Source organism: Diabrotica virgifera, chromosome 8 (genome assembly GCF_917563875.1).
Source record: "Diabrotica virgifera virgifera chromosome 8, PGI_DIABVI_V3a".
NCBI classification, from domain to species: domain Eukaryota; kingdom Metazoa; phylum Arthropoda; class Insecta; order Coleoptera; family Chrysomelidae; genus Diabrotica; species Diabrotica virgifera.
The window spans coordinates 30,749,173-30,761,499 of record NC_065450.1 but is presented as its reverse complement, the minus strand read 5'-3'; the positions used below and the strand labels follow the sequence as shown (position 1 = coordinate 30,761,499).

The window sequence follows — 12,327 nt, the reverse complement described above, 5'->3', positions numbered from 1 at the left end:
ATGTAGAAACATTTTGAGTTTTATTATTTATAAAAACGGCTGGCGTAAGTTGATCAGTCATGTCAGTATGAAAAACGATAGGATTAATATTAATTTACTGTTTTAATAGTCCACTCACTCACGGTAAAATATTGCAAAACCTTCAAATCAAAAAAATTTAAAGAACGGCTTGGATAGACATGACATTTGGCATACACATAAGTAGCTAATATGTCAAAGAAAAAAAGCGATATTGTGCCGATGTGTGCTTTTGCCCAGGGGGTGACTTTCGCCCTTCTCGGGGTGAAAAAATATACGTTCAAAATAAGTCATGAATTGGATGAACTAACTAATTCTAAGCATCTTTTTTTCTATACTGATTTTTCACTAAGTCAATACTTTTCGAGTTATTTGCGAGCGAAAATGTTTATTTTTCTACAAAAAAAAAACACATTCTCAAGCGCTGTTTTGCAAATAACTCAAAAAGTAACTGTTTGATTAAAAAATACTACTAGCAAAAATATAGCTTATCAAAAAGTGAAAAAATGGAGTACATATATACAAAGTCTGTAGAACCATATATAGAAGCAGAATTGTAGCTAATAAAAAGTAAGTTCTTACTCGTCAATTTTCAAATCGAATATTTCAACGAGAAATAACCAAAAAATCAAGCAATTTTCGCGGGAAGACTAATTTCAAAATTTTTTAATTTATTTAAAAAAAGCTTTATTTTTCTTTCTTAAAAAAGTTTCTAACATGAAAAGTAAGTAAGTTACGATCAAATTAATATTGGTCTCTTTTTTTGTTAGTAACAAAAATCGTGAAAATCACCCTCAATTTGGAATGTGAGATGAAATTAATCGTAACTGCTTCACAAATAACTTTACTTATCTATTGTTTACAAGATCTGTAAGATTAATTGGTTAATAGTGCTTATCATTGAAAAGGCTGTAGTTAAATGAGCTAAACGAGTCACTAATCACGAGTGTACACAAATTTTGAATGGTCATACCTTAACAAATTTTTGTCTTCAGGAAAACAAAAAGTCCAAAATATTTACAATAGCAAAACTTATATATTTTTACTACTTGAGATTTTTTGTAGCTACCAATAAATTTTATGTTATTTAAAAAAAATTTCATAATTAAAAAATACAATTTTTACTCAACCAATTTTTTTCAAAAATGAGAACTCTGAACCAATAAAACTTACAGATCATATAAACAATACATATGTAAGTCAAGTAACTTGTGAAGCGGTAACGATTAGTTTCATTTGAGATTCTAATTGTGTGGTGATTTTTACAATTTTTTTTACCAAGAAAATGGACCAACTTTGTTTTGAGCGTACATTGTTTACTTTTGATGCTAGAAACTTAAAAAAAAAAACAGAAATTCAGCTTTTTTAAACACTAAAGGGTGTGATAAGTTAAAATATTCAATTTGGAATTTGACGAATAAGAACCTAGTTTTCATTACCTACGACTCTGCTCCTACTGGGTCTACAGAGGACTTTTTGAGTTATTTCCGAAAAATCGTTAGAAACGTAGTTTTTTTTTGTTAAATAATGAACATATTCACTCGCAAATAACTCAAAAAGTATTGACTTATTGAAAACAATTTATGGAACTAAAGTTGCTTAGAATTAGTTAGTTTATCCAATTCCGGAACGTGTGTTTTTTCATCCCTGAGAAGGGGTGAAACTCACCGCCGGACAAAATAAATCACACATCGGCACAATATCACTATTTTCTTTGACATGTTAGCTATGTTTATGCCAAATTTCATGCCAATCCAAACGGTTCTTTAAAATCTGGAGTAAAAACCGTAAGTAAAATGAACTATAAATTAGCTTGAGTTTTTACAAAAAATGTATGATACATTTTATGATATATGATGATTTATATTCAATGTTTATTAAAAACTTTGATATACAATGTGTGGTTTTATTGGGCAGGCGGGCTCGTATCCCAACTGGAACCAGAGCCCGCTGATATATCAGTACGCCACTGATTCCTGTCATTTGACATGTTCTACGTGTGGGACTTATAAAATGTCTGACATATTTGTCGGACAAACAGTTTTTCATATAATATATAAAGTTTGCTATTAAGTAAACTTAAAAACAACCTGCTAGTTTTCACAATCATAAACTTGTAAGAATGACACGTTCCACAATTAAAACTTCCCCTGTTCCAGTGTTCCCATACATCAAAGTTTGTTCGACTAGACACCTTTCAGCTATTAACAAATTTTCAGCTTGCTATTAATAAACTTTTTTTGGTACGCGGAATCCAGGCCTATGAATAGTAAAACCTAAAAGAAAACTATGACGTCAATTTTCAGTGGCACATGCTTCGACAGTGAAAAACTTTCCACTTATGAACGGTATAAATAAATTTAATGGGTACCCCCCGTTAAAACAGTCAAAATACATTAACTTTCAGAATTGAATTTTTTACATTTTAAGATCCAGCTCAATTTTAACCCACCTCCCCCACGAACAAAATCGTCATTTTTCGTTTTTATTTATTTTTTTTTTTTAGGTGGTATATAATCAATTTTTGAGTATTTTAACAAATTCACACGTATTGATGAGGCTTTTACAAAACGTGTCTATTTTTTATAGACCCGTACTTTGAGTGTAGGTACATAACCTCAAAAATATTTTTTTAAAGTTCTCTCTTTTCTTTTATTTTGTGTACTTTATCAGACACTATATTTCTAATTTTTGCAGATTTTTACGTAAGGTTCGCCATCTTCAAACCTCCGAAAAACGGTTTTTGATGGGGTTTTTGGGGATTTTCCCTATTTTATACATTTAAAAATAGATCAAATCAGGGTTTTTTTTATAGATTATACATATATAAATTTAAGTAACTGAGGCCTTTAATATATTCAAGAATTGGAGAAACATGTTCAGACCCCATAAAACCCTCTAAAAAAACAGTTTTTCGGATTTTTGAAGGTGGCGAACCTTACGGAAAAATCTGAAAAAAATTGGAAATAAAATATGGTGTCTGATAAAGTGCACAAAATAAAAAATTAGACCTGCAGCCATCTTCAAAAACCTTAAACGCTTTTTTCCAAAAAAAAATACAATTGTTTTAAAGTAATCTCAACCTTACGTTCAGAGATAGAACTCTGCGTATAGAAATAGAAAAAAGCTTGAACTATGAGTGTGAATTTTTTGAAATTTTAAAATTAATTGAATTCGACCTAAAACAAATAAAAACGAAAAATGACGTTTTACATGGAGGGGGGGGGGGGGGAAGGGCGGTCGTGAGTTAAAATTGCGCTCTCTTATTTTTTAATCACATATAATCTCAAAAAATTGAATTCTGGGTATAAAGGAATTTTGCCTGTCTTAACGAGGAATGCCCTTAATTTATTTATCCCGTCCAAAAGGGGAAAGTTTGATTTTCCACTGTCGACGCGGGTGTCACTGAAAATTGACAGCATAGTATAGTCTAGTACGTTTTCTTTTTGGTGCTATTATTTAAGTTATAAAGTCTTACGGTGCCTAAAATGATTAGGAAATTTTACCTACCCCGGCCCTTAGTCTATGTATGCATCATACTGTAATATCTAAATAAATTTCGCAAAGTTATTTTTGACGTGATTACTGATTTGTTTACTGAGTATGACTATTTAAATATGTGCAGTCCTACAATTGAATATTTGGAAAACAGCAAAATACCCACACAAAATCATTCAGGAAATTTGTATCATTTGTAAATATTCAGTATCATAAAAACAAAATGGACAAAACTTGAAAGAGTTTTTGTGTACTTTTTCGGAAGTTTTTTTGTTGACTGTTCTGTGTAGGTTGTTCAAAGTATTTGATGTTTATAAGAATGTACACTTTTAGCGTTTATATAGCATTAAGCATTAATAATCCACATCATTTTGTTGTATTTAGATCATAAGTTCATATAGGAAAAATTGATTTGTATCTCTTTGAAATTGTTAATTAAATTATTCTTCTGGACCTTTTGAAATTTGCATACAATATTATGGAAGAATATAGAAATAGTGGTTGTATAGTCTGCATTTGTTATACTTTACATTTTAATATGTTTAACTATTTTCTTAATTATTAACTATTTAATTTTACGTATACAAAAAAACTAAATTTGAAAAACAGAACATCGCAATTGAATTTCAAAGGAATTTTTATTTCCAGAAAAAGAGTTCAGTTAGCGTTATGTAAAAGCGTTATGTAGAAAAGCGTTATGACAAAGCGTTATGGAAAAGCGTTATGTAGATGAAACATCTAACGACAACAATAGGAGATAAAATTAAGGACTAAACGTTTTAAAAGAGAAGGAAAATTATATAATAAATAAAATAAAACAGAGTTTGTCTGAATAACCACCGATCCAAAGCTTTGATATCTTTGATGGGACTAGGTATAGACGACATGGTAGATTATTCACTAATATGAGTTGAACAGGGTTAAGCCTGTAATGACAAGTGAATATGCCGACCATCATGCAACATCTTCTCAAATTAAATTGGAGGATTTGTGCTGTTAGACTCTTAAAAGATTCCTGTTACTGTTCTGTAAATAATTCCTGTTACGTGGAGTCTAGCTTTTCATCACTAGTCCGGAATCCAGGAATCAATTTGATATAAACTCGCTAATACTACTACCCTTAGTATTGAACAATACATGAATGATTTTCTCAAGCCCCAGAGGCATAGCGGAAATTCCGCCTAGCATGATATTGATAATTTGGTATCAACCTTTTTGGTCATTACGATGGCAGTAAAAGTCTTCTTGGAGTCGAGAACTACTTTGAATATATTTTTTTAATATTCCCAAGGGCTTAAATATGACTGAATATATGTGCATATAGTGATGGTGCTGACAAAGAAAACAGCCACTATCTCCTTATTACAGACTATTCTATTAATTAGTTATATTATTTGAAGATGTCCCTAATAACCGCGATAAATAGGAATTTATTTGTATGAACCATGATAAACAGGATGTTAGGACCGTGGAATTTTAAGAGAACATCCTATGTTATTATCGATGTTTTAAATTTTACGTAAAATTGAGTACATATTCATCTTGTTCCAAAAATGTTGACAGATAAGGACAAACTTTTTCTACTCACAAATTTAAATAACCAATAGACTATTTGTGAGAAGTAACTAAAAGTGTACATTCTTAATACGAATATTCCAAGAGTATTGTGTACCCTCAATGTCTCTGTTGGTAATGTACCTAGGTTGAGTCTAACGTTTTAATACGATAACACTACGTATTAGTATAAAGTTTTCGTCTTAGTTCTCGTATTAACCTTACAGGATGTCTTTTTCTGCTTAAACTGCAACATAATATGAAATAACACTATTTTACTCCCATTATTACTATTTCTACAACAATAATTCTCAATAATATTCTCTAGGTGTGTAAGCTTTTACAGCTGAAGTTTTGCAATACGAGGGTCATTGGTAAAAAAAGATCCATATGCCGCTGAGAAAGAGCACATGCTGGGAGAAGTCTGGCAACACCGCCTTGCATATCAATTCTCCCCCTTTCTTTTTCCTCCAGTTTTGCCTCGCTGTATTGCTCAGTGTCAGCCTAGCAGCATTCGAAGCTGGAGGTCCTGGTCGCTGTTCGCGTCAATGTGAAATTAATGTTGTGATACGTTGTTTAAATGCAAAATGGATTTCACCTGTTGACATTCATCGTCATTTGAGCCGTACGGTAATTCACGATAAATCTGAATGCCTTCCGCTCCGATCTTATACCCTATTCCACGAACATACGCCTGTTTTGGATTACTTCGACAACGAATATTTTACTGTGCAAAATAAGACGAACGAAAGTAAATTGCAAATTACATTGTTGTTTATTGGAATAATTATTAGCGCCATTTACTTTCGTACTTCTTATGTTGCACAGTAAAATATTCGTTGTCGAAGTAATCCAAAACAGGCGTATGTTCGTGGAATGGCCCATAACCTTCGTCGGGAGGCATAGGTACAATTGTAATTTTGAGTTTTCAAATTGTGATAACTTTTTTTGTTAAAGATATAGATACTTGAAATTTTGTGACATCTTTACATTTATCCAGTAGATTATGTCAGCCAAATACAACAAAGAAATCTTTATTCAGTTCGCATCAGGGGGCTTAATTTGTTCCTACCCCCATAAACGACGGTATAGGTACATTTGTACCTTGCATTTTTTTTAAATGAATGTTAGAAAATATCAATACATTTTGTATTTAAATGATAGTTTATTTGAACCAAAATACAAAAATGAATGTTAGTATGGATTTTCACAACATATACATGTCGTTTTAGACAAAGAATGTTTGTCACACATAGGTAGAAAGCGTACTACACAACTTTTTCTCGTTTTAGGTTGTTTTTTCCGTTCGTTTTGACAAACATGGCAACTTCCGGTTACTGGAGTAGATCCACGAATGCTGTGAGATACTTGAGGAGGAGTATCTACAGCAAGACAAAGATCTTTAGAAAGATCGTTCAAAAACTTCTTGCGTTTGTCCTTGGTTTTTTGTAATGGATTGTGCTCTCGATCTCGATATAATATAGGATGCTAAGCCAGTGATGTCAATCATATTATAAAAAAGGCCAAGAGCCAAAGCAATGTTAGACGTTTGCAGCATTTTATTAATGGTATCAACACCCCTTTAGTTTTACTCTACTCCATCATTTCCGGCTACTTGTCCTGTTATATGCATGGACGAGAATAACACTACTGCTTTGTGTTTATTTCGCAAATAAGCATTCATGATTGTATGCAAGATTTGTGGAAAAATAGCTATTTTCTTGTTTGCTTGCATATTGATGAGTAGAAAGCTCTTATTTTTTCTAATTGAGCCCACTAACCTCATGTCACGTGAATTCTAGACTTTAGCTAGTTCAAAACTGGTAAAAAGTTATCTCTGATAATATTCCGCTCAGAACCTTTATAAAACATGACCAGATCCAAAACTGTTCGTTCGCCAACATTAACTTGTCGGGAACCATATGCTATTTTTCAACTATAAAGGTGAATTTGTATGGGATTTGATGCATTACAAACCCAAAATACCGTGTTTAGTGGGTTTGGAAGATATAAATTGTGTAATTTGTGTGCGACCTTTAAACCGAAACAGTTGTTCATCTATGGTTATGCATTGGGATAGTTTGTAGCCTCGGTGCACATTTTTATTCACCATTGTCCAGATATCTCGTATGAGTGCAGCCTTATCGGCTTTTTTTGCGTTATTGGCGGTTGTTTTCGTTGTCAAATCTTATAAACCTTCATGGTCTTGAAACGATCACGAGACATTGCTGCACGTATTAGTGGCAGAGACTCCATATTCCACATCTCTCACAAGTTTTTTTGTTGTTGATTCTATGTATACCTCTTTTGTCGGCATTTCGGTAAACTAAATTTTGAATCATTATTACTCATGATTCACCAATTAACTGAATATGGATGAAATCTATTGTGTCTCCAATTGAAATATAACACAATATTACTCTTCCTAGAATTTGTTTACGACCACTATTTCCAAGTTTATTATTGCAGTAATTTCAATAATTTACAATAGATTACAGGGGTCACTTAAAATCGACTTCTAATCTGTATTTGTAAATCCGTACAAGAACAAATTACCGAATATTATTATTTATTTATTGCAATATTAAACATTTTTAACCAATTATGCTAATAATAAATAATATTATCTTAAAACTAACAAAAATCTCCCTTAAGATTAAGGAATTTTTAAGAAAATATATCACAGGTACAATTGTACCTATGCCGTCTGTTACCTGCGTAAAATTATACCGCATGACAAAGGTTAATCTTCGATTAACTGACGATGAATGACAATAAGTGAAATCCATTTTGAATTTAAAAAACGTATCACAGCATGAATTTCACACCGAGACCTCCATCTTCGAAGACATCGATGGCGGCTAGGCCGACACTGAGCAATGCAGCGTGACGAAACTGTTGAGGAAGAGAGAGGGAGAGTTGATGTGCAAGGCAGTGTTGTCAGATTTCTTATAGCACTTGCCCTTTTTCTCAGCGGCATAGGGAACCTTTTTTATGAATGACCCCCGTAATACATTATTTTTCGAATTTATAAACTGTGGTCAGGAATTATTTTTCTTGGATTTTTGAACAAAAGAACTCTGAGAACAATGGGTCATTACAAATAAAAGACGTTTTCCAAAAACTTTTCGTACGGATTTTATTTTTGTTGCCATTTACATAAAAAATAGGTAAAAAAATTAGTAAATACAAACTGAAGCGATTTAATAAAATTTAACCATGTAAATACCAGCAGCATGCCCATACCCAGAGAGATGTTATCTAAGAATAGACCAGACTAAGGATATGCCACTCAATGCATCTGAGTGTAACGCCAATATCAATTACGGCGGTCTAGATATATTTGTGTGTCGTGCGAGTGTGAGCGTATCTACCAAGAGGTGGGAGTAATGAAACGACACAGACACAGAGGCGGCGGCCATAATATGCTAGTGAGAGAAAGCTAAGCGCTGGTAGAGAGAGATAGATAGACCACCGGCCCGAACTGCTCCGCCTTACGCTATTTTTCGGACCTGGCCTAACCTATGTGTTATTATATATATGCCTATACCACCCTATACAGCGTGACCTGTTAAGTCTGTCATAGCGACATCATAAACAATCAATACTGACTTCTTTATTTCGCGTCTAACACAATTCAGTGGGTATCCTGTTTTTATTTTACAATTATTTAAGTCTGTGTGAGATAACACTAGAAAGCATATTTTTAAGTGTTTATAGTCCGGCTACACACTACGTCTTGCCTGTGCAGTTCAAAACTTTGCAGGTATGAGGGAACAAAAAGACGGTACACCGTACGTTGTCTACACGTGAAGACTACGTAAAAACTGAACTGCGCAAACTTCAGTCTTTCGAGAACTCGACACGATGAGCAGCACGGAAGAGGTTGTTTTAACGGAAGCGTTATTGTATTGTTTATTAATAAAAAAAAGCAACAAACAAACAAGCAACGACGCTGTAAAGTAAGTGGAGTAAAAAGGGGCTCCTGCGGAGAAACATACATTCACTTGTTAACTTTATTGAAGATCATTCATTTTTCAATTCATCAACAATTCATTTTTCTTATTCCTGTCGGAATATTCTCTACTCTTCACCTTCCATAATGCCGGCAAAGATTTGTATAAGTCTAGAAATTCAATTAAGAATTGTTTTGAAACACTTCTTATGTCGCTCATTTCGTCTGGTCTTGGGCTATCCATCTTGAAAACTTTTGCGGAACTGAAGAACAGACTGAACTTCCGGCCAGACGTTCAAGTAAAACTGTAGAACCTAAAACTGCACAGGTAAAATCTTCAGCATGTCGACTAGAGTACAGTCCGCGCTTGGAGGACTGTGCGCGATACAGTCTTGCCGTCCATACACACGCTCTTACCTGCACAAACTAGTCTCTGTAGGTATGCTCTCAGACAGGACGTAGTGTGTAGCAGGGCCATTAGGCTCTTCTCTTTTATTACTCTTAACATTCATAAAAACTCCATTGACGACTATAGTGGTGAAAAATTTGTGAAATAATATATTTTTCTCTATATTGGAAACATTATTAGTAGCCTATCTCATTTCTCCTGCAACATAATGAAAACAGCCTTTCCTTTAGCATTCCTAGAGTTATCAGTTCGAATACAAAAGAATTTCTTCCGATGGGGTCTAAATTAATGTTAACTTAACAAAACCGAAACACATGTGCATGAATTTGCAGCCACCTGAGCGAAAAAACGAGGAAGACCGAAAACAACATGACTTGATGGAGTCGAAAAGACCATGCCAGAGAGAGATCTATGACCATAAGACTGGGTCGATAGACGTGAATGGAGACAGAACTGGAAGGCACAGGATGCTATAAAGTATAAAGTGGACATTATAATAATCATTTCCCCTTTTGAACTTCTATCTTGTTTGCTCAAACATCTGTCTATAAATGAGCATTTTAGAGATTTAGACGTTTTTTTTTGAGAGTTACGTTGTTCTAGTATTGTCTCTGTAATAATTCCTTTTCCATATTTCTAGTATCGCCATATCATTAGTATAAAATAAACACAAAAAAAAATTTTCTTGTAACTTCTTCTGACTTAAACCAGTCCTAACACAAGTGATCATCTGCCCTGCTCATCTGGGGTGGAGCAAAGGAAAGACAGAACCCAGGCTTAAGAATTATACCTGGTACACAAAATACACGAACAATTCTATTTCACTGGGAGAATATATGTACCTCTTTACTATAGAAAGAGATTTACGCAATGTGGTATTATGTAAGGGAAACTAAAATGAGAACTTTCGAATTTCAGTGGATTTATATCGAAGAAATACCAAATACGTAATGGTAAAAGACAAAATTTAAAGACGGGAACCAAAGCAACGAGGAATACCGTTATTTCCGTCAATATTTTTGGTTTACGATCTGTCGGCTGGGGAAAACCCTTCGATTTAAGGTCGGTGCGGGCAGTTCCATCATTTGTCGGTAAATCAACATGATTCAAAGGCAGTCAGAAGCTGATACACAACAGGTGTTTTGTTTACCCGATGTAGCAAGGGCTGGTATGGTTAGTGGCGTGGTAACTTTACTATGGAGTGGTTTAAAGAAGTTGTGTTGGAATTTTCACCATTGTATGAATTAACCAACTTACTAAAATATTCTGAAATAAGAAGAACAGAAGGATTTATAATACCGTAGATACAATATAATCCAAACAGTGGTCACCCTTCTTCTTTCTTCTTCTTATATTAGGCCCCTTGGCCTGTTCTTAACCGATTTTGAGCTTGTGTTCCTAGCTGTGATGTTGACTGACAGCTATCTCGCCACCTTTTAAAGGGCCTTCCTGTTGGTCTCTTGCCTGTTGGCTTCGAATCCCTGGCTATACGGGCTATTTTCTCGCTGCCCATTCTCGTCACATGCTGATTCCACTCCCGTCGTCTCTGTCTTGCCCACCGTAGCATATCTTGTATGTTAGAGAGATCTCTTATTCTATCGTTCGGTATTCTGTCTCTCAGTGTTTTCCCAGTTATTGACCTCTACGTTCTCATTTCTGATGTTCTCAGTATCTTCTTGGTTTCTTATTATGGTATAACTAGACCCAAACCCAGACATCCAAAGTGAAAGTTATCCTCCTCCAACACCAAATTGTTCTATATGGTCCACATAATGTTCAGAAAAAAGTCACACAATTTTGAGCGTCGATTCGCAGTTTTTTGGGTTTTTCGTCAATATTTCTGAAACTATGCGGTTTAACATGAACAACCTTCTATACAAAAAAGTTCTACATAAAATTTGAAATAAAACAGGTCCTATGCATAATCCTTCTAAAATGGATGGTTCCAAAGTTACTGAGGTAGTGTAGTACAATTGGTCCAAAAAAGGCCTAATCCAAACATCCAAAGTAAAAGTTTTCCTCCAACACCAAATTGTTCTAAATGGTCCACATATTATTCAGTAAAAAGTTACACCATTTTGAGCGTCCAGTTTGGGGGAGATGGGGGAGAAGTCGGCAAATTAGTAGTTTTTTACGTTTTTCGTCAATATTTCTAAAACTATGCTTTAGTGTAGACAATGCTTTATACAAAAATATTCTACGTAAAGTTTAAAACAAAAAAATGTTCGATACATAATTGTTATAAAATCAACGGTTCCAAAGTTACGGAGGGTGGAAAGTGGAGGTTTTCGATAACTTTTTATATTTTTTGGGCAGTTTATAATATTATTACTGATGAAAGAAGTTGTCTTTAACAGGATTGTGTTTTGTAAATAAAAAATTTGCTATTTAAGTGGCCGATGGTATGTTAGTGATAAGCCTTTGAAGAAACGTCAACCTCACTACCCAAAATCGTCATCAATTGCCCAAAAAATATAAAAAGTATCAAAAACCTCCACCTTTCACCATCCGTAACTCTGGAACCGTTGATTTTATAACAATTATGTATTGGAACTTTTTTGTTTTAAATTTTATGTAGAACATTTTTGTATAGAACATTGTTTACGAGAATAGTTTTAGAAATATTGACAAAAAACTTACAAAAACTACTAATTTACCGACTTCTCCCCCATCTTCCCCCCAAACCGGAAGTTCAAAATGGTGTAACTTTTTACTGAACAATATGTGGACCATATAGAACAATTTGGTGTTGGAGGAAAACTTTTACTTTGGATGTCTGGGTTAGGCCTTTTTTGGACCAATTATACTATACTCCCTCCGTAAGTTTGGAACCGTTCATTTTAGAAGGATTATGCATCGAGCCTTTTTTATTTCAAATTTAATGTAGAACATT

The 12,327-nt window shown here is 33.9% G+C and overlaps 1 protein-coding gene across 1 annotated transcript in view; it reads left to right on the top strand.

Moving 5' to 3' along the window:
• The window catches only part of LOC126890441 (uncharacterized), a 76,816-nt gene that overhangs the window by 41,409 nt on the left and 23,080 nt on the right, over positions 1–12,327 (top strand). The window lies entirely within an intron of this gene.